Raw genomic sequence first — 23,195 nt, 5'->3', positions numbered from 1 at the left:
CAAGGAACACATGGGAGTCCTATTCCTGAAAATAACAGGAAATGGGTGTTTCCAGTCTGGAAAATTGTTACCTGCTAGAATCTTGTGTACCAATTACTAAGAAAAAGATACCATCCTTTTGAGTTCTTAAGAGTCTTAAATTTTGCTTGGATGATGTCCAAGCTTGCCCTTCTGATCTTTGCAGCGTAGAATCAGAGGAAATCAATTTTGCAAATGTGAATATATTGAGGATCTGCTAGATGCTGAAAATGTAAAGGTGCTCCAACTCAAATTGAATTCTCAACAACCCTATGAAGTGGGTACTATTCTATACCATTGCATAGGTGAAGAAACTTGCCTGAGGTCACACAATAAATTGAGTTGGAATTTGTTCCCCAGTAGATTAAATCCAGGGCCTTGCTCATTCCCGTGCTCTCAGTATTGGTATATATAAATAAATTAGAGCAATTAATTTTGCTGGGGGTGCTAGAAGTGAAGGAGGGTCTTGACAGTAATTTAGCGGGGGAGGGAGAGTTGAGAATGATGGACATAGAAATCACAAGAAAGCCGACTGCATTTGAAAACATGCTGCTCACCACCTCTCCAGGTTTACTCCCTTTAATTTCTCTTCCCTCAGCTCCGTTAAATCTTGTTGACTCTTCCTCCAAAAGTGCATTAAAAAATTTCCACTTACCACTTCTACCACCCTACCCCAAGCTGCTAGTGGCTCAAATCGGGACTATTGGAATAACAGACCGGTCCGCATCCATCCACTCTTAACTCCCTGTGAACTCTTCACACAGCACCCGCCCCCCCTTCGAGAAATGCTTCTAAAACATGAATCATTTAAGGTTATTTCCCCACTTTAAAATATCTAGTGGCTTCACTGCGCAGTGAATAATATCTGAACACTGGCTCACGAGGCTGACAGTATGTGATCTGGCCCTGCCAAGCTTTCCTCTTTCCACCACTGCATTACGTACTAAACTGTAGCCAAACCCTCTGCCCACTTACCCTTTGTCACATCCCTTGGCTTTATTTCCTTGGTGTTTATGAAAATCTAAAACTGTTTACTTTTTTATTGATTCTACCCCCACTAGAATGTGCTACAAGGGGTTGCTATGTTTTCCACTGTAGCCGCTGTGCTGGTACATAGTAAACCTGCGTCAAAATCTCTTGAATTGGAGCTAGAATGAGTGTTCCTTCTTTCCTTCAGATTTTAAAATTAAGCTTCTATGACCTTCATATAGGGTAACCGATTTGTTTGCTTTTACAAAGAATTGGAGGGAAGGAATTGCAGACAGCCAGATTATATAGGTAACTCCAGTTTTGCTTTAAATGGAGAGAAATGTACAGTAACTGAAGAGGAAAGTGGGAGCTCAGGAGGCTTTTTTCCCCTATAAGATGGGAAAGATAGAATGTTAGTAATAGAATGTATATTTTATATGTCTGTGTTGTAAGGAATTTGAATTAAAACATGTCAAATACTTGAAACTGTTCCTGACACATAGTAAATGGTCAATAAATATTCACTGCTAGTTTTGTTATAAAATTGTTATTAAATAATATTTATCTTGAAATCCCGTCTCAATCACAAAATTATTGGTTTTAGTGAGATCTCAATACGATGGCAGGTTATAAAATATAATAGTTTCGGGAGGCTGGTTGGGTCAGTGGTTTGAGCGCTGTGCTCATAACACCAAGGTTGCCAGTTTGATTCCCACATGGGCCAGTGAGCGGCACCCTCAACTAGATTGAAAACAACAACTTGACTTGGAGCTGAGCTGCGCCCTCCACAACTAGATTGAAAACAATTTGACATGGATCTGATGGGTCCTGGAAAAACACACTGTTCCCCAATAAAAATATAATTATATGTAAAATATATATAATATATATGTTTCTATGCTCTACCAATAACTAGTTAAAATTTATAATGAAACTATTTGCTTCTTATAAGATCAACACATAAAAATGTAATATAAGAAATATTATCTATGTCCACTAACAACCCCAACCCTAACAGTGGTAGCTGAAGGGGAGCAGTGTCTGACCTCAGGGCTCCAACAAAAAGTTAACCAACCTTTTGTAACAGCAGGAAGGATTTTTTGAGCACTAGCTATGTGCCAAGTCAAGTTTTATCTCCTTGATTTCTCACAAGTACCTTATGAGGTAATCTTTGCTATTATCTCCACTTCAGAGACGGAAGAACTGAGGCTCAGTGTCCCCACTTTCCCATCCCTGCCCAGCCCCAGGGTCTTGGGCACATTATGTGTCTGTGGTTCCACTTTGCAAGAATCATCCTGTTTGGACCCATCCAAGGTTGCATCTTTTTTCATCACCAATGTCTGGTTTGAGGCATAACTACGGGCAGGACACTTACCCTCCCTGAGCCTCAGTTCACCTGTCTGAAAAACAGGGACCACTGATGGGACCTGAGTGATCGTATGTGGCTTATGAGTGACCATTTTTAAGATATATACAGTATATTGTATATGAATTACTAAACATTGTACATCAAACCTGTGATTTCAGTTACCGCCTCTTTAAATTTTGAGTGGGTGAAAAGATTTTAATAAGTAAATAATAGTACAGGTGGTGCCAGCAGGGCAAAAATGACAAAAGTGATAAGAGAACTTATCTCCTGGGAATTGCAGGAGAGAACGTGTGAAAAATGCTTAGCACGGAGCCGGACACGCACGCACAGTGAGTGCCCAATTCACGGTGGATTTTATTCCGTTATCATCACTTTTGGATCTGAAACAAGCAGTTCTGGTTCTGAGTGAAGGGGAGGGAAGTGGAGCGGGAAGAGAGGTGACCAGGATTTCTGAACAGCCTCGGGTGTCCTCAAGGCACCGCAGGCGCGGGCCTAGCCGGGTCAGGGGCCTGTGGGGCCTGACCCCGTGTAAGAGAACGCGCGATGGCTTTACTGCCAGTTGAGCCGAGGCGACCATGCTGGCTCCAGGCTGGTCAGTAGATGGCCACGCATCCGGCGCGTCCCGGGTGGCTGGCGGCTCTCAGTATCCAAAGCATCACCAGCCAAGGACGGACTCCTGAGGGTCGCTGCCCAGTTTCGGGAAACGGGGTGAAAAGTCTGCCGCGCCAACCTGGCCTCGGCAGCAGCCCGGGGTCGGGGTGTCACGGACAGGGCCTTGAGAACTGAGCATTCAGGGTCCTCCCTGCCCCTCGCCCCCCACATCCCGTCGACCTCAGATCTGGGAGGCCTGTCCCCATTGCCTCTGGAGCCCATCCCCTTCCCTCCTTGTCCATGTCGCTTTGATACAGGTTTTTCCTTTTCCACGTTTCTGAAATCGCCTCCAGATCGAGGCTCTCCCTCCAGTTTCTCCCGCCCCTCAGGTGCCAGAGAGACCTTCCTAAAACGCTAAACATCCTTTCAGCCACCTCCCGCCTAAAGCCCCGCAGCCTGGCAACAGCCAGGAGTCCACCCCGTCTAGACCACGCCCTCAGGACCCGTCACTCCAGCTCCAGACCACGCCCCTCCGCGCCGGAGTCTCTCGGGGAGTTTCGAATGACGCGTTCCTGCTACATTTCCCGGCTTTGCAGTGCGCTCACCGGCCAGCACCCCCAGCAGGGAAGTCCCCCACTACCCTGGATTCCCCCTGCGGTCCCCTCCCGGGCCACACGCGCCCACAACGAGGCCTGCTCCGGAGACTACAGCTTCGCCTGGGACAGGGCCGGAGCTCGCTGCCCCCGCAGCTCCTACCGGCCCTGAGGATTTGGGGCCCTTCCCCTGGGGAAAGGCCGCCAGCACGCAGGGCTCCTGGCTTAAGGCCTCTCCGCACCCGGCCCGGACGCGTGGCCGTCTGGAGGCCTGCGAGCTGCAGCGGCTGTCCTGAAGATGCCGCACATCCTGCCGAGGGGTTTACATGTGGCCCTTTGGAAAACAAAGCTGGCTAGTGCTCTGCTGCCTCCCCAGTAGGCCGAGGAAAATGTAATATTTATGAACAGAGAATCCATTAGCATGTAAATACTGCGCTAATTCTTCCCGCGGAGAGCAGCTCCCGCATTTGTCTGCCGCAGCCGCGGCCCTTCTGCCCCGCGAAGGTGGGCTTCCGTCTTTAAACTACCTGGACCTCGCTGAAACTGACCAGGAAACAGTTACCGGGGAAAACTCCGGGATGCCGCAGGCCTCTGGCGCCCTCACCTCCTCTGCCCCCACCCCCGCTAATCCCAGTCCTCTGGGGTAAGTCCGGTGGGAGCTGGGAGAAAGGATGACCAGGCTGTACCCAGTCCTGAGGAGGCGTGCCCTTAGGGGACGCGTTCACCTGATTGACAAGAGCTTCCACTGCAGTGGAAACCCTTTAGTGAGCAGTCACGTAGGTACATCAACATCCTCACATCCCTTGCCCCTTTGGAGAAATCCATCCAGGTACTCAGTCCCCAGACCTCCTTGTTGCAATCATATTCCCTCCACATACCCTGCCAATGAATATGTATAGATCCATACGTCCGGCCAGCTCTCAGTCCAGACAAAGTGAACAAATGTGCCTCTAGAAGTTCTGTGCAGTGGAAACCACTGTCCTTCAGGACCACCCTAGAGTGGCGCAGTAGGGCTACAGCTGTCCACTTTCTACTGGTGCCAGAATATCGTGCAGAACCATCTGTGAACCAGACCTGAATTTTTTTGTTCTTAGTCAGCTGGCCACAAGGAACTTTCTATGAAGTCCTAGGAGTAAGGGAAAAGAGGCGGTGAAGCAAGAGCTGCTGGTGAAGGCCTCCAAGCCACCTGCTCACACAACTTCCCTCTGCTTTCTGAACCCACTTCAGCCTGGTCTCTCAAATGCCATTCCATGCAATAAGCCAGCATCGGATGTTGTATCTAAAAAGTCATTGCCCTAGCTAAGGTTGCCTAGATTTTTCTCCTATGTTATCTCTTAGGCATTTTATAATTTTACGTTTTACATTGAGGTCTGTGATCCATTTAGAGTTAATGTTGGTGAAGGCACTGTGTGTCTACATTCATTGTTTCACGTGGGTGTCCAGTGCTTTCAGTGCCATGTGATGAAAGCATAATTTTGTTTTATTTTTTGAATTTACACACAGTAAAATTGACCTTCTTTTTCGGGGGGTGTACATTTCTGAGAGTGTTAACATGTACAGATGCATGTAACCATCACCACAATCAGCTCCATCACCTCCCCAAATTCCCTCCTGGTCTCCCTTTGTAGGTGAACTCTCTTCCCAACCCCTAACCCCTGGCGGCCAGTAATCTGTTCTCTGTCCCTATACATTTGCCATAAGTGGACTCAAACAGCATGGACTCCTGACACTAGCTTCTCTCGCTCAGCACACTGCCTTTCAGATCCATCCATGTGGCGTGGATCACAGTGTGCTCCTTTTGCTGAGCCGTGTTTGTGGTCTGGATGAACTACAGTTTGTTTATGCATTCACTCACTGAAGAACATTTGTTTCTAATTTGTGATGACTTATTAAAGTTGCTGTAAAATGTGTGTAAGGCCTTTTGTGTGAATAGAAGTTGGCATGTCTCTAGAGTAAATACCTAGAAGTGGGTCCCTTTGTTTTTGAAATCAGTTTAAATTGGATTTGCTGTCACTTGAAACGGAAAGCATCCTAGCAAATATAGCTCCCAGGGTCTTAGGGTTGCAGGGTTGTATGCTGCGCCCAGGCAGCATATAGTCTCCAATCTTTGGGCATAGGTTCATGGTAGTATCCACTCAGACACCCAGGGCCCCGGCCCACGTGGTCCCTCCAGGCCTGGAGGCTCTGCTGCTTCCATGCCACATATGAAGTTGGGGTTCTTGGATGAGGCCAGGGCTCCCCTCTCTAGGAGCTGTCTTCCCTAGTGTTATAATCAGCCAGCCTTCTGAAATACTGCCCCCCTCCCAGGCATTGGCAGCAAGCAGGCCCCCACAGGACCTGTGGTAGTTTTGAAACATGTCCACAAATTCTTTGATACTCGGCCCATCAAAGAGTGGTCTCATTCTCCTTCCCTTGAATGTGGGCCAGGCTTAGTGACTGGCTTCTAGCGAATAAAAATGTGGCAGAAGAGATGTTGCGTGACTTTCGAGACTAGATTAGAAAAGGCAATAAGCTTCTGCTTGGCTCTCTCTCTTGGAATGCTTGCTCTTGGAACCCAAGCCCCACGCTGTGAGAAAGCCAAGCAACCACACAGAAAGGCCATGTGTAGATGTTTTGGCCAGAGGTCCAGCTGAGATGCCAGCCGACAACCAGCATCGACCAGACATGTGAACAAGCCATCAGCGACTCTAGTCATTGACCCCAGGCCCAAGCTCATGCTGAACAGAGCAGAGACAAGCTGTCCCCACCAAACACCACCCAAATAGCAGATGTGTGAGCAAAATACATGGTGTCGCTGTTTAACACTAAGTTTGGGGGGCAATAGATAAATGGAACAGGACCCCTCTTCCTTTCCCAGACTCTCTCTTCTGGGTCTTCCTGCGTGTCACCCCTCCCCACTCCCTGGAGCACCCAGCATAGTCTCTTCAACGACACCACCTTTGGGAAAACTAAAGCCAGAAAAGAGACTGTGGTAACTTGCTAGTTAAGCCTCCAAATAAGCTTTTCCCTTCTTCTACAGTAATTGAGTTTTGGATTAGTACATGTTGCTCCAGCTAGAGACCACATTTCCCAGCATTCCTTGCAGCTAGCTGTATCCATTTGATTTAATTCCAGACAATGGAATGTGAGTGAAAGAGATGTGTGCAATTTCTAAGGCTTGGCCATGAAACATTGGGCCTGGGCTTTTCTAAATCATCCCTTTTTCAAAGGTCAGGACACAAACAGGATGATGTCCCAGCTGCAACCATCCAGAAGAGGAGAACACTCTAGGAGACGGAAGAACAGCAGCATAGAGAAAACCTGGGTCCCTGAATAACCAGTTGGAACAGAGCAGCTTATCCATCTTGAACCACGGCTGCCCTCCTCTGGATTGGTACATGAGAGAGAAATAAACTTCTATCTTGTTTGCATGACTGTATTTTGGGGTTTCTTTATTGTGGAAGCTTAGCCTCTACCCAAATAATACTGGAAGTAAGTGTCTTACGCCCTGTGACTTAACCTTCCTTGAGCCAAGGGCACGGAAGAGCCCCGCTACTTCCCTAAAATGGGAAAATGAAAACACAGGGAGGAAAATCCCAACCAGCGCTCAGGAAATTATTCTGCAATAAGGTCTTTTCTGACGAGAGCCATATAACTGGTCCTAGCAAGGAGACTATGGGAAACTAGAAGAGGGAGAATTTGCCTCCTTCAGATGGAACTACCACGGAAAACTGCAGAGACAGTGGTGTTAAATAGTAGGCAGGGTTTGACTAGATGGAAACAGGGTCCGGCAGTTCAGAGAAAGGGCAAGTGACCCAAAGGGTAAACAGAGGAAGGGACCAGATCCTTGGCAGGGAGGGGGATACAGAAGACGTAAGGCGGAGTTTAAAGGTAGAACTAAATATAAGCCAATACTTTGGGGCTTAACTTCAACTTGGCAAATTCACAGGTTTAGTATCCTAAAAGATTTTTTCCTGTTTCTATTAGAGAACTGTCTGCAAACAAATCTTTACTTGATGAGAAGTTTAAACATAATTACATCCAGTATATTACATGCATTTTTCATTGCTTTATTACATCCTTCAAACAACATAGTTCTTGGCGATATAATTAACCTCTTTAGAACATTACCTCATGACAGAATGAATGAACCACAAACTTCAGCTATTCTTCCTAAAGACTCCCTTAGTCTGTAACGTGTGCCTTGACGCTGTGGCCTAAGGGAACAATGGTGGTGGTGATAGACTTTCTGGTCACAAGGAAGGGCATGTCAGCCAGGCCTGGCCTACTCCAGTATCCCATTCCCTGGGCCACAGTGATTGGACCAGAGATGGACACGAGGGCCAATCAGAATTTTTCCCTAGGATTTTTTTTTCTACAGAGGTAGAAAGAGGTTTTCTGGGTTATTTTTCTCCCAGGACTATTGAGCTGGAGTTGTCCCATGGAGGAAGAGACAAACAGAGGTGAAAGATGGACAGAGACCTAACAGTGTTGAGTCCTACTGTCAGGTTCCCTGCAGCATTGTCTCCAACCCAATGACTTATTCCCAGGATCCTTCCAACTATTGAGCCAGTAACTTCCCCTTTGAGTTGGATTTCTGTCACTTGCAGCCAAGTGTCCCAACAGCGCCAAGGTGAACCAACCATAAGACAGACTGTTAGAGTCAACCACTTAATACAATATCTCATCAAATTTAAGATGCCCATGATTGTGAAATATACTAATATTTACATACCACCAAGAAAGGGGAAAATGCTGCCAAATAATCTGACCAGCCATTGATTATAAGACGCATCCAGGTTTCAGAAATATAAAAATATGAAGAAAAAAAGTACTTTCTAGAACTGATGAAATATAGTAGCCAAAAAGGGAAAACAGACTAAATCTCCATCAACTGGTGAGTGGATAGACAGAATGCGCTATGTTCACACCACGGATACTATTCAGCAATAGAAAGGAATGAAGTACTGATACATGCTATGCCTTGGATGAACCTTGAAAACATTATGCAAAGTGAAAGAAGCCAGACACGAGACTGCATATTGTATGATTCCATTTATATGAAATGTCCAGAAAAGACAAATCTATGAAGAGACAAAAAATAGATTCATGGTTTGCCTGGGGCAAGGACGGAACAGGAATTAACAGTGAATGGGAGTGAGGGAGCCCATTAAGGTGATGGAAAGGTTTTAGAACTGATTTATGGTGATGGTTGCACAACTTGGTAAATTAGCTAAAAATTCATCAAATTATATACTGGAAATGTGTGAATTACGTACAATGTGTAAAATCTGATTCAATAAAGTTGTAAAAAAAAATAGACGTAGAATGTCTAGAATAGTTTTTCAACATGGTGGATGCTTAAGAAATGGTGACTCTTCTCAGATCTGCTTGTGGCCCAGGTTCCTAAATCCATAAAGCAGCCCTTTCCTGGGCTTCTGGAAGGGACAGCACTCTCTTTTTTTACATCATGCAACAGGACCTCTCTGGAGAGTAGCCAGAGGAAGCACTGCTTCTAGAAACTACTCTAGTCAGTTCAGCTGTGCAGGGTCCTGCTGGAGGCAGCAGGAAGAGGGCCCCTGTCTGCAGAGAGCAGACTGACGGGACTTCAGGAAGCTGCAAAACCTCAACCCTTCCACCTTTCCACCAACTGCTGCCACCACACATACAGACAAAGAGGTCTGTGACCTACCGTTTCCCACATCTGTCCTGGAGTCAGTAAAATGTCACAGAAATATAAAGAAATTAGGCTGATTTCAGCTCCTGGAAAACTTGTTTCATCCCCCAGAGTCTTCTGTGCAGCTGAAGCTTACACTTGTCCATTTCCGTCCTCATCCTCTGGAGGTCACGCGCCTCGAGACCTGGCCATCAGCAGAGTGACCCTCAGCATGTCAAGAAGCTCAAACACTGACAAAAGCATTTGACCACAACCCAGAAAGACACTTCTAAGAAGGCTTCTCAGCCGCCAGGAGTGCTGGGTCCTGCCTCAGCAGACCGCCCTGAGGCCCTGGCCTTCTTTCTCTCTCGCCTGCCAGGCCAACTGAAAAGAAATGTGGGCTTCCAGGTCAGGGAGCCCCTGCACCAGCGACCCGAGCGCTGGCTGTATGACCTTGGGCGTCGACCTCAGGTACCACCATCCTCTCAGACACAGACACAGTGTCAGTCATCCCTGCTTCTCCAGAGGTTGAGTGTCTGCAGCAGGATGGGGCAGGCTCTGTCCTGGATTCCTTCCTGCTGCTGACTGGGGCTGCAACTGGACCCGACTGCTTTGTATTCACCTGGGCGCCGTTTTAATACCAGATATTATGTTGTCAGCAAGTCATCAGGCCTGCATGATGGCCTGCCCCCTTAATTTATTGTGACATTTTCACTTTCTTTGAGATGCTGGCAGACACACTTGAGGCTGACAGCAAAGACGATGCCCACTGAGTGGTTCAGGGCTGTCACCATTTTGCCATTCACAGCTGGCACCTTCGTGGCCGTCCATTACCAATGGCAGGGTGCAGGGCTCCATGGAGGGGGGCAGCCTGGCCATGGGCCCATGGTTTCCTCCACTCCCACAGTGCCCCCGCCTGGCAGGGAGGAGACAGGCAGGAGGGGAGTCCACCTTGTGCCTGGCAGGGCCATGGGGCAGAGTCAAGCTCCAGATCCCTGTGGCAGAGAGGGGCGTACCAGTGCCAGGCCTGGATCTGAACACTTAGCACTTGCTGGCCAGTGACCTTGGGCCAGTGACCTCTCTGAGCATCAGGTATTTTGTCTATAAAATGGGCACTATTGTGACTGTCTCCCTGGATGCTGGAGGATGAGTGTGTGTAAAGGTCTGGGCACCTGTTATAGTCAGGGGTAGGGGAAGAGCGAGGGGGCGAGAAAAGGAAGCAAGAGAGGGAGATGCTAGGAGAGACGAGAATGCTCTGGGTCTTTCAGAGTTCTGCAGTTTAGGGTCGTCATTCCACCCTTTGCCACTATTGCTTCGGCTCTGGACCACCCTTGTCCTAGGGTTTCCAGGCTGGAATTCCCACCCGTTCTCAGGATATTTTCCCCCGTTCCCATTCCCGAATCCCGAGAAAAGTTGGTCGGGAAATTGGGAAAATCAGGTCCTTGGGCCCAGTAATACCCACAATGGGAAATAAACGTACTACTCACAGTGTATCTCTTAGACATTTTCCCTATTTATCACTAGGGTTTCCAGGTGGGAATTCCCACCCATTCTCAGGAATTTCTTTCCCTTTCCTGTTCCCGAATCCCGAGACAATTTGGTAGGGAAATCGGAAAATTGGCTCCTTGAACCCAGGTGGTTGGTAGTATCGGCTGTCACTTTGTGGAAACAATTCATCGTGGACAACAGAAAACAGTTTATATCTCGGGATTCGGGAATGGGAAAGCGAAAAAACTTCCTGAGAACGGGTGGGAATTCCCGCCTGGAAACCCTAGCTTGTACCTCTGCTGCGACCTCCCTGCCCCGCTCCTGGCAAGGCCTCCTCACCCCTCAGCCTTCGCTGAAAACCCACCTCTTCCTTCCGAGAGAGCTGCCCTTCACCACCACCACCACCACCCCTTACACACACGTCTAGAATTGATCCCTCCCACCTTGTTTTTTCTTTCAGTTATTTGCCTGATTATCTGTTTAACATCCACCTGCCCCCAAGGCAGTGCCAGGAGGTCAAGGACCATGTTTACTTGGCTCACGTCTGAACCAGCACCCAGCACAGTGCCTGGCACAGAGTTTGTGGAGGGAACCAGCCCTTGTCTGCCCCGCAGAGAGGTGACCTCCAGTCCATACCAAGTTGGCCCTGCCTCCAGCAGAGACTGGCTGGCTCAGGACCCCAGGTCAGGGCCGGCCAACCCCAACCGAAGAGGCTGGTGGAAGGCGGTAAGCGTGAGAGCCAGCCAGGAAAGGAGGAGGGAGAGGCGATACTTGAGAAGGGTACGGGAGGATTTGGCAGGGTGAGGGGCATTCTAGGGAGGGCAGGTGGCACAGGCCACAGTCTAGAGATGTGAGCCTCTCCAGCAGTTTGGAGGAGACAGAGTGCTGGGGAGTAGCCGTGTAGAGTGGGTGTGAAGGGACTAAGTGGATGCAAGGGGCTGGGTTGCAAATGACCTTGACAATTCCACTAAGGTATTCAGCCTTTATTCTGGGTCATGAAGTAGAGAAGGAACATGGTCAAGTTTGCCTTGCTTAGCTCTCCCAGCGGAAGGCTGCAGGAGGACGCCGTTGACCTGTGGCCCCAGGCTGGTCTCCAGCCTCGCTTCCTCCTGGGACAGGGTCCTTGCTGTGTTGAGCTGGTAGTGAATCAGACACAATCCACTTTCTTTTGCCACCTGTGGTTGACTCTACAGGCAGGTTACTATATCATCTCCAAGGGCTACCTGCCCACACCGTGGAGGGGTATATGCCCAGGCAATGTAGGCCCAGCCCAGTGGTGGCCTCATGGAGGTAGTGAGCCCCGGTGTTTTGAAAGTCCCAGCCAAATTGTCCCCAGGGCCCTAACTTCTGACATCCTCTAGCTCTACCCATCCATAGCCCACCTCTTGTAGGGGGTAGGTGGCCCATGCTGCTGAGAAGGGAGTTCCCCACAGCCAGTATTTTGGTCAGGTTGGGCTGGGTTCAGCAGTAAATCAGCCCTCAAACTTCAACAACTTCACAGTAAGTGTTTCTTGCTTAGTCATGTTACATGCACAGTGCAATGGAATAAGGGCACCGGCAGGGCAAGGCTCTGCTCCACCTAGTGTCTCAGGGACCCAGGCTGCTAGAAGAGGCACGATCTGGACAATCACCAGTCATGGTGGCAAGGGAAGAGAGGATACAGAAGTACTTCGTAAGACGTATAAATGTCTAATAACTACATTATACACCTGAAACTAATATAATACTGTATGTCAACTATAATTTAAAAATAAATTAAAAAAAAGAGAAAGAGAGAGCGTATCGAGAACTCTGACCTGGACTGACACAGGTCACTTCCAGTGACAGCCCATTCACCAGTGTCTAGGCCTTTGGAAAAGTGGAAGAACCTACAGATACTGAATGGGCAGTGAGCATCTTTACAGCCTGGTATGTGCCGGATTGGAAAGCACGTTGGCTCTGCCTGGACATGGAAAGATGGATGACAAAGAATGCAGGGAAAGGTGTGAGTTTCTTCCCAGTTGCCTCCACCCTCCCCATGCTTCGATTCCTAAAGCACAGCTCTGATAACAACAGCCCCACTGCTTCCCCATCCTACAAAATACAGTCCCTTCTCAGGCTGGCCTCAGCCCAACTCTGTCCTACTTTCTTTGGCTCCCACCGCCCACCCACCACATGCATCCCTTTAAAGCCACACAAGGACCCCCTGCCCCTGCTCTGTGAACATCTGCTTTATTTCCTTTACTCTTCCTGGAATATTATGCTTCATCTCTGCTCCCTGGAATCCTACCCTTCCAGGCTCAGCTCAAATATCACCTCATCCATAAAGGCTTCCAGACTCTTCCCACAGCATATCATCTGGGCATCAGACAGGTTTGGGATGGTTCCTCCACCTCCACAGACTCCTGCAAGTGAAACTGCCCAGCCCTCAGCCCCCACTGAAGGGCCAGCCCCAAGCAGACCATGTGACCAGCTCTGTCCACTCAAGCTCCAGTGGCTCTCCCCTCTCCACTGGGTCATCCCATCAGCAGGAACACAGGCTGCCACTTCTCCTAGCTAGAAAAGAGCCTTTTCTGTCACATTTCCCTCTTCTAAACTCAGCTAAAGAGTGGTCCATCCCTCCCCTCCCCTTCTCTCTTGGACCCACTCCAGTCAGTCTTCACCCCACTGCTCCTCCAAAACTTCTCTTGCCAACGTCACCAGTGACCTCCTGGTTGCTGGACCCAGTGGGCACCCTCTGTCCTCATTACTTGACTTTGCAACCAAGTTTGACCAGATGCCCACTCCCCCCTCCTGATAACACGCTCTTCTAGGGGCTCCCAGGACACCACACCTGCCTGGTTTTCTGCCCATCTCTGCTCCTTCCCAGGCTTTCTGGGGTTCCTCCCCACCTCACTGGCTTCTATGTAATGGGGAGTCCCTGGGCTAAATCAATCCATGGACTCTTTCTATCCATACTCGCTCCTTCGACCGGAGCTATCCAACAGGCATTTAACATGAACCACAAGCACCATTTAAAATTTTCTAGTAGCCATTTTTAAGAAAGTGAAAAAGAAACAGGTAAAATTAATTTTAATAACATGTTTTATTAACCCAGTAGAGCCAAAATAGTATCATTTAAACATGCACTCACTATAAAAATGATTGAGATATTTGATTAGGTTGGTGCAAAAGTAATTGCAGTTAAAAATAATTGCAAAAACCGCAATTACTTTTGCACCAACCTAACACTTTTCTTGGTACTAAATCTTCGAAATTCAGTGTATATTTGACACTTACAGCATATCTCAATCTGGACACTAAATTTTCATTGGAAATTCTTGTTCTGTTTTTAGACTTGATAAGCTCTACAGTTGAAGAAGGAGATTTACATACCCAAGTTGTTCCAAACATACTTAAATTTTTTTCCAACCACTGAATCAAATACGAGTTTTTAAATTTTAAATAAATTAAGATTTCGCTTTTGAGTTGCACAATTTTCACTACTTCCCAGTGCTCAGTAGCCCCATGTACTTAGTGGTTACTGCATTAGACAGCCCGGAGCGAATATGAGAAAATTGTGCATCTAAATACCAGCAGCTCCGTGTAGATGACTTTCCCATATTTATCTCCAGACGGCGCATTTCCTCTGCTCTGCAGACCTGTCTAACCCGTGTCTACTCAACCCTGCACTTGGATGTCTAATGGGTACTTCACTTAACCTGTTCAAAACCATGCCCCAGAGAGGCTCACCCCCTCTCACCAAACCAGCAAGGCCAGTTTTCTCCATCTTGGTTAAAAGCGACTGTTTCTTCCTGTTGCCCAGGCCAAAATCTTGGTGCTCTCTTTGACTCCCATCTCTCCCTCTCCTACCTCATGTCTGGCCTGGCAATAAGTCCTGGCAGTCTTACCTAACAAGTAATTCCAAAATTCCACCCCTTTTTGTCATGTCCACTGCCAGCCCCTCTAAGCCACGTCCCATCATCTCTCTTCGGATGACTGCAAGAGGCGCCTGACTGGTCTCGCTGCCTCTGGCCCTGCTCTGCAACCTGCACGTCAACCAGAGGCCTGCTTTTCAATGAAGTCAGACGCATCCTTCCTCTGCTCAGAACCTGGCCAGGCTCCCCATCTCAGGCAGGAGAGACGCCCCAGTCCTTACAGTGGCCTAGAAGGTGCTCCCACACGTGACCAGTCACCTCTCCGACCGGAGCTTCTCCACGGCGCCTCCTCCACACTGGCCTCCTGGCTGTTCCTGGAACACAGTAGGCTGACAGACGTCTACATGGCTGGCTCCCTCCGGTCCCTCAGGCCTTGTCTCAGAACTCACTGTCGCCTTCTCAGCGAGGCTTTCCCAGTCACCTTACCCAATAGCCCACCTCTCATAAATGCACATTTTATATCCTCCTTCCCGATTTTTTGCCTCCGCTTGGCCTTTACTACCATCTAACACACAGTATTTTACTTCTGCTGTGCTGCCTCTCCATGACAATATAAACTTCAGGAGGGCAGGGATTTTTGTGTGTGTTTGGTTTTGCTGCTGTATCCCCGGTGTCTACAACAGCGCCTGGAACCTATTAGACACTCAGTAAATATTTTAAATGAAAGAATGAACGAATGACTTCCCGGCAGGGAGAAAAGCTGGAGCTTTTCCAGGGGCAACTTCTACCTTCAGAAGCCGGAAGCTGAGGTTGGGGTGCCCAGGACGCTCCACATGGTGCAAGGTGGCTTCTGGAGTGGGAACCCTCACTAGAACGTTCTACAAGATGAGAGAGGGCGCTGGAACCGCAGCGCCCTGGGAAAGCAGTGGGTAGAGCAGGGCTTCCTGAGAAGCCGGGAGAACAGAGGCGAATTGGCTTCCTCTGCTACAACTGCTCCTGTCCTAGAGAACCCTGGGAGATAGGAATGTCAACTCCGAAAAGCAAACCGTGCCTTTAAAATACAAGGGGGTTGGATTTGTTTTGAGGATCCTAAGTGACAAATGCCCCAACGGCTGAGCAGGGCGGGCGGGCAGGGCTTTGTCCCTGGAGGAGGAGCGCGCACCACGTGACCGCCGATCGCTCCCCTCTTCCCGGCCCCCCAACATCGCGGGATCTGCTGTCCGCGGGAAAAGGGGCTATGGGGCCAAGCGGTGGGTGGCGAGGCTGGAGAGGGCGGCCGAGGACGCCCGGCGGCAAGTAAATCCTCTCGGATCTCCGCCGCCGGCAGCCCACCAGGGTGTGTGCAGGCCGAGGACACCGCGGTTTGGAGCAGGCACAAGGCCTCAGGTCCCGGGGCGGCTGGGCGCAGGGGAAAGGCGGGAGCGTGCTCGGATTACGCGCCTGGGCCGTGCTTCCAAAAGAGAGCTCTTCCCCGGGCGTCCGCCGCCTGTGCAGGGAGCCCGCGCCCAGCACGCCTTGGCTGCGACCCTGAGCACCTTGGGGGAGCGTCCGCCCGCCGGCTGCTCCCGTGTCCCCAGCTCCCTCAACGCCCGACCTCGCAGCTGCCCTTCATTTCTTTATTTTGGTGGAGGAAGGCGGGGTTATCTATCTTGGAGACGAAAATCTTTCCAGGAAGTTTGTACCTATTAATATTTCAGTTCCTGGCAGCTGCTTTAAGTGCTGGAGGAGGGGGAAGGGCCAAGTTCAATGCTGCGGGAGTGGGAGCTGCCGCGCGCAGCGGGCTGTTCTCTGCAGGCCTGAGGCGGCAGGGCCGCGCGGCAGCCCCAGGGCCTCCCGGACACGCCCTGTTCCCTCCGGGAGAGGCCAGAGTTGCCACCTGGAGGGCCGGCGGGTGCCCTTGGGAGCAACGCGTTCTCGGGGGGGAGAGAGGCGGGTGCGACGAAACCGAGAGCGAGGGTGCCAGATCTAGGCTTCCCGGAGCGGGCACGACGGAGGGAGCAGCCACCAGATGTCCGCGATTAGCCGGAGTGGGCGTGGGGAGGAAGGAAAGGTGGCGCTGGGAGCATCCCCGCGCGGATGGCGGATGGCGCAGCTTCGCGAGCGAGGGCCGCAACTATCTACCTGGGAGCACGCGACAGCAAGGCCTAGAGCCCTGACAAGGTCAGGACTTTCGTTCTGACCTGGTTTGGCCACACGACGGGGAGAGCGCTGCAACAGAAACTTGACCTTTTAAAGCTCTCATACTCCTCACAACCACCTTGCCAGGTTATTGTCAACAATCTACAGAGGCAGAAAATAGAGCTCACAGAAGTGAAGTGACCTGCTCCAGGCCACAGTGCTCTGCCCGACAGCGAGGTCCCCGACTTTGGACATATATCTTGCAAAAAAGAGTCCCTTGGAAGCAAATGCAACAGTATTCTCCCCGTAGTATCAGCCAACAGAGTCGTCCACTGAGCGGAACCACAGGAACAAGGACTTGACCCCAAGCCCCGGAACTTGCCAGATTTTCATCATTCCCTTCATTCACCATGGAAGAGCCCGTTCAGGCTTTCTAGCCAGCCACACATCTGGAGCACCCATCATTTTGCCCAAGAAAAGGTCTTTTTTAACACCCGTCACGTGCATCTATAGATAAAGAGATTTGAAGCTGTTGGCATAATTACTTCTGGACCCTCCTGACAAAGGTACTTTAAAAGCCAACTAACTGTCCCCAAAATGGAAGTCATCACATCCAGCGACATCGCAGTCTCTTCCCCAGGATAGCGGTCCATAGTCACTCAGACACTACTGCCACCTTCCGGCTCAGGATTATGGGCCCGTCTGCTCAGGAACTCGGTCCAGCTCTGCATAGAGCTCACTGACTTGGGCAAAGGGAAAGTTGGTCTCATGAACCTCCTAACTCTGATCTCTAGGTCCTCTCCCTCTTTCACCCTCTTAATCCCTCCCCAGTCACAGGTGTTTCTCCCAGGTGGCCAGAGCCCCCCCTGGCCTGGGAACCAGAGGGGAGGATGTGACGGGTTCAGGCCTTTGAAGGTGGGACTTGCTGACTAGAAAGGCTTCCCTGACTCCATCTCCTAGGAAAAGTACCCAAAGGAAGCCTTAATGGAGCGTGACAACTGGCTGCCGCCTTTCTTCCTGGGACGCCAGGCTTGGTGATCCAGTGGAGGAATTTCAGCCCTCCCTTGGCAGGGAAGGCATTTTGGAGTATTTAGTCTTTAAGCAGCAGGGAAGGCATTTTGGAGTATTCAGTCTTTAAGCATGGCTGCCTTCTATGAGCTTTCTCTCCCATCTCTGAGTTCGATCCAAAGTGCCCTGCTTCTGTTTGCATTCATGCAGCTGAGGTTTCTGGGAGTGGGATCTGTGAAACAAATGCCCTCTCCCTAGCTTGGGTGGCCCAGGCCCTGCCAGCTGCCTTCACTTTTGGCTACAGAAAGCCTGCCAGGCTGCAGGCCCTGGAACAATGTCTGGTAGCATCAGCTATTTTAATGCAGAGTTAGGCACACAATCCTTGCTAAAAATAAATACAAAGGAAAACCCCAAAGTAGCTAAGCCTATTTTAATACCTTTTCTTTTTCTTGTTCCCGGCTCTTTTGTCTTCCCCTTGCAACTTGGGAGCTGCATTTTACACGGGGCCCACCCTGAATATTGTCAGGGCTCCCACCTATGTCCTTTGGATGCCCAGCCTGATCTTAACCTTTGGCTGGAACAGAGGCAGAGGGAACAGAGGGAAGAAAAGGAAGAAGATCCAACAGCCATTTCTTTGAGTGCAATTTACACTAAATAGAATGACTGATGGCACCACTTCTGAGGCATGAAGACTAAAAAGGACCTTAGGGCTGATGAACCCTTTTCCCATTTTCCTTCCTCCTTCCACCTCTCCACACAGCCCTCTATGGGGAGAATGGACATTTGCAAAGCACCTGCCTAAGAAATGGTTAGTAAACATGTCCTCCTCTGCGGGGAGAGAACAAATGTGACTGCTTTGAGTTCCTGGGGAGCATGGCTGCTTGCTTTTTCAGAAGGGAAACAAGGGTGGCAATGCATTTGGGGGTGTCTTCTCTTCAATACATTAAATGAGGGGGTCATTAGACTGATGTGGCTATAATGCATGGGGGCTCATGGGAGCAACCAAAATCGAAGCCTATAAATGCCTCAGCGTTACAAAATCAAACCAATGAAGACACTAATCACAAACATCCAATGAGACTTGAAGCTAGCGCCAAGTGAATAATTTCCTTGCTTTGCTTCCGCACTTCCTGTTAAGTCTTTCCCCTGCTCCTGGAGGAGCACTGCTAACCACTTCGGGTTTGGCACTTCCCCATTCAAATCGACTTTTGTTCAAATAAACTCTTAAAATATGCCTGTTTATTTTTTAACACTACCTAGACTGCAATCATGACCCCTCTTTTCACTGGGACCCCCCAATCCTTATCCATATAGGGTCAAGGAGGTAGTTTCTACCTGCTGCATCATTACAAAATTTCTCTGTCACCCCTACATCTCCCCGACGGAAGAATCAGGGCCCTTTCCCTGGAAATTGGAACAGGGAGAAAGGGAGGGAAGGAAACAAAGTCCAACATCTGGGCCCTCTTAGTGAATTTCTATTGACTCTTTTATTTTTTCTTCCTCCAGAATACCAGTCACACTTTCCTTTTCTTTGCGTGTGTCATAATTTTTTAAATCGACAAATGGACATTTTAGATAATATATTGTAGCAGCTCTGGATTCTGATCTGAACAAATAAACACATTTTGTTTATTGGTTTACTTAGATTAACCCCTTGGAGTCTGTCTCCCCACAGCGTGTAGCTGCTGCTACCTCTGCTTGGTTTTTCCCTTCTCATTTTGATTTTTAAACCTTCCTTTCTAGAGGTTGTCTCCATGCGGCAGCGATTGGTCAGAGGTTGTGCTCAAATATTTCGTGGTCAGAGTGCGATGTCATCAGTGAGGTCAAGTGTTAGATCCCTTCTTGCTGAGGCCAAGAAGGATGGCTGTGTAAGGATTGCAGGCACAGCCCGGGAGCCTGGTGCCACGGCTGAGATACTGAGGGCCAAGCTGGGGTCTTCCTGCTCACAGAAAAAGGAAGACTTATGTTCCCAAGCCAATGCAACAGGGCTTTCTCACTTCTTTTCACTAATGTTCTTAGCCGGCCACGGGCACAGGCCCTGGGGAAGGAGACCACAAGACATGGTTCTCAGGTACAAGAAACTCAGGGCTCAGGGCGGGGAAGGGAACTGGGTAAATGATTAGCTCTAGAATAGCCTGGGTGCCCTAACTGAGAAGGGTAGGAGGTTGACAGGGAGCAGAAGGTGAGCCAGGGGCAGGCGTGTGGGTGGGTAGACGCGGCCTTGAAGGATGAGGGAGCACCCATGGCTTCTGCCCCCTGCGCTCCCCACTTCCACCTCAGTGGAACCTTGCTGGCTCACCCCAGAACCCTGGATTGTCACACTTTGGTCCTTTTATGGGTGTATTTTCTAAGGGTCTGAGTCTTTACGGGTAGACCTGGAGGGAGAAATGAAGTGTCCTGAACTGGGGTACACCACAGGTGAGAATGAACTGGGAGAGATCGAGGGGGGTTAGAGGCCTGGGGACTAGCTGAGAGGCCCTTGAAATGAGGGGAAGGCCCTGCCCAGGTCCAAGGGAGTGGAGAGCTGTGACACTGTGTCACGGCCTGCCCAGGGCTGGGGCTGCCATCTTACTGGAACAGCATGAGCCTCAGCTGCCTGGGCCCCCACCATCAAGCTCAGGCTGACTTTCCTGATGGCACTTTCATGTCCTTGGGGCCTAGTATCGGGCCCAAACCAGGAGGGGCCCAGAATCTCCCTTTCCTCTAAGTCTTGTGGCCCTGGTTGACCCGGGGGTGGGGGTGGGGGCGCTGGTGGCTTCATGCACATCTTGTCTCTCTGTAAGCATAAAAGCTCCCTCCTTTCTTGGGTCTGGAGGGTCACTGACCCCCAACCCTCCCAAGTGTCCCAAAGCTCCGCTCACCTTCCCTCAGGCTGATCAGGGCCCTCAAGTATGGGGAAATCTCTCTACACTGGGTCTCTCTGACTCCCCCACCACATAGCTCCCGAGGACCAACCCTGCCCCTGGGGGGTGGAATCCTCTCGCCATTTGGGCAGGGGGCAAATGCCAGTTGTACTCTGGATGGTGTGGGGACTTTTAGTACTTGGGGAATTAGGTCTGAAGTTGGGGGAGAATCTCCCTCATCAGATGATACGTCCCAGCAGAGGAATGTCACTTCCTGAAGGGTACCATCAGCTGTTGGCTAGAAGCTTCATTAAGGAAGCCCCTGACACTAACAGAGAGGCGATGAAGAATAATGATGATAAATGTGGGTGAGTTGAACCATACATCTTCTCAATGGGGCCATCCCCACACGAGGCTACAGCGTAAAATTGACAGCCTCTGTGTAGGTTCATCAAGGTAATTAGGATTGCTGTGGGGGAGGGGTGGTGCTTTGTGGTGTCTGTCTCCCCTCTGACCTTGGGCTGCTGCCCACAGTGTGGAGGAAGGGAGAAGGGAAGGAGTAAGGAAAGTGGCGGGGTTCATTTTTTTCTTAGAGGCCAGGTTGTTGAGGTTAGGAACTCTGGCTGCTGGGTGGGCTGCTTTGGGGGTAGGAGGAAGCGGGGAGGACCCTTAGCGTAACACCTTTTCCTAACTGATAGCTGACTGCAGGGAGGAGTGAGGAGGGCCCACCGTCCAGAGCAGGCCCTGTGGGAAGGGGTGAGTCCCCTAAGAGGAGGGCACACAGCAGTCAGTGGCAGAGCTGGGACATGGAGAGGACACCCAACTTGTGTGGGCTGAGGGCTCTTTCTCTCCTGTGGGAGAGCTGTTCCTGTCCCACAGATTGATTGAATATCAGTGGCCCTCGATATTCAATCAATCACCCATCACACAGGCAGCACGCCCTTGGACATCACCAGACAACAGGGAAAAGATGGCCGAGGAAGTCCAGAGGGCTGGAGGAGTCCCAGGTGGGAGAGCGAAGATGGAGGAAAGACCATGGGGCTTCAGGGAGGAGGGTCTCGGCTATCTCTACAGCCCCCAGAGCCTCAGGCTGTCTTTCTGTAATAGCCAGAAAAAGTTTCACTGGGACCTGTCACCACCTTACTGAGCTGAGGCCGTTTGAGCAGCTAAAGACTCTGTCCTAGGAGGTTGGGGTGCGGGAGGGGAAACGAAGGCAGGAAGGGGCCCAGTCTTAGTATTCCCAGGTGGGGTAGGGCAGAGTCCTGGCCCCTGCTGGGGAGGACACAGAGGGAGTAGGAGAAAAACTGGGCGCTAGCAGGTGAGCCGTGAGACAGCTCCCCTCAATCACATGCCTGCCCTTGGCTTGTACCCATTTTTCCAGAGGACGCTTGTCTCCTGGGTGGCCCAATTTCTCTTTACCAAGAATGCTTAAAGGAAGGTCCACCCATGATGTCCCAGGCTTGTACTGAGTAGTGACAAAAATCACAGCATTGGGAGTAAGTACACTTGGGAATTAGAGGACTGATTTCCACCCTCAAATGTGTTTTTGATTTTAAAACATAGTAACAAGGCAGTTTGTAGGATGTCATCTGTGCCTGCTCTGGGCAAGTCCATCCACGGCCCCCCCCCCCCCCCCCGGGCGGGCTCCTGGAAGCCTCCGAATCGCCCCGCGTTACACAGACAGGCAGAGCGCATTCTCCGTTCACAGGCGGGAAACCCAGGCACAGGGAGTGTGCCAGCACCTGCCCCCCAATTGGGTTCTCTGCCTGGTAGCCTTTGGAAGTTCGAGCCCGGTACAGGGACTGCACGATTGTCCCCCCAAGACACACACACACACACACACACACACACACACACACACACACCGGCCCTTTCCCGTCAAACCAGTCCGCCGCGCATCCGCCAGCAAAACCTGGGTTGCCCTTCGCGGACCCCAGGTGTCCCCTGGCCCGGGACTGGGTACCGCGCTTGGCAGGGTCTCGCTGGCCGGGAGTAAGAGGTCGAAGGGACGGCGCCCGGGCGCCCTCTGGTGGCCGCCGAGTGCAGAGCCTGGTGTCCCCCGGGCCCGTAGCCGGGCAGTGGCGACAGCAGCCCGGGGACCCCTGCTCGTGGGGGTGAACGGACCTCGCGGCCGCGCTTTCTTTTCTACAAAAAGGAAGCACAGTGGCGGTAAAACCGAACTTCTGTAAAATCAATAAAATCGATAGGACAACGGGTAACTCGAGAGCGAAGCGCCCTCCCGCCCTAGACCCGCGAGGAGGAGCGATGGGGAGCAGCATTGGGCGGAAGTGGTGGCTATTGTCGCAGCAGCCCGAGTTCCGCTCCCAGGCCGCCCACCGAGGGCGCGGTCGCGGGACCTGGCGGGAGCGGGGGTGGGGAACACGAAGAGGACGGGGGTGGGGGCCGGGGGGGCCGAGGCTCCGCCTCCCGCGAAGTCGCCCCCTGCGCCCGCCTCTCTTTGTCTGCCGGCCGCGCCCCGCCAGAGGCCCACGGCGGCTTTGCAGGGCCCGCCGGGTGTAAAGCCATCGCCGCTGAGAAAGGCGGGGGTTATTGCCAGTCTCCCCAGCCAACAAAACCCTGTCCAGGAGGGGAGGGGCTGGCTCTAGGTCACCCAGCACAGCCAGGAGCCGAACCCTGGGTGCACTGCTCCCGCCCCCGCAACCCCGGGCCTCCCCGCGCGGCCTCTCCATCTGCCCCTGCGCCCCTTTCTGGGCACGGCCGCGGCCA

This window comes from Rhinolophus sinicus, chromosome 6, assembly GCF_057876585.1.
Source record: "Rhinolophus sinicus isolate RSI-liver-muscle chromosome 6, RSI-T2T, whole genome shotgun sequence".
Lineage (NCBI taxonomy): Eukaryota > Metazoa > Chordata > Mammalia > Chiroptera > Rhinolophidae > Rhinolophus > Rhinolophus sinicus.
This window is presented reverse-complemented; position numbering follows the sequence as displayed.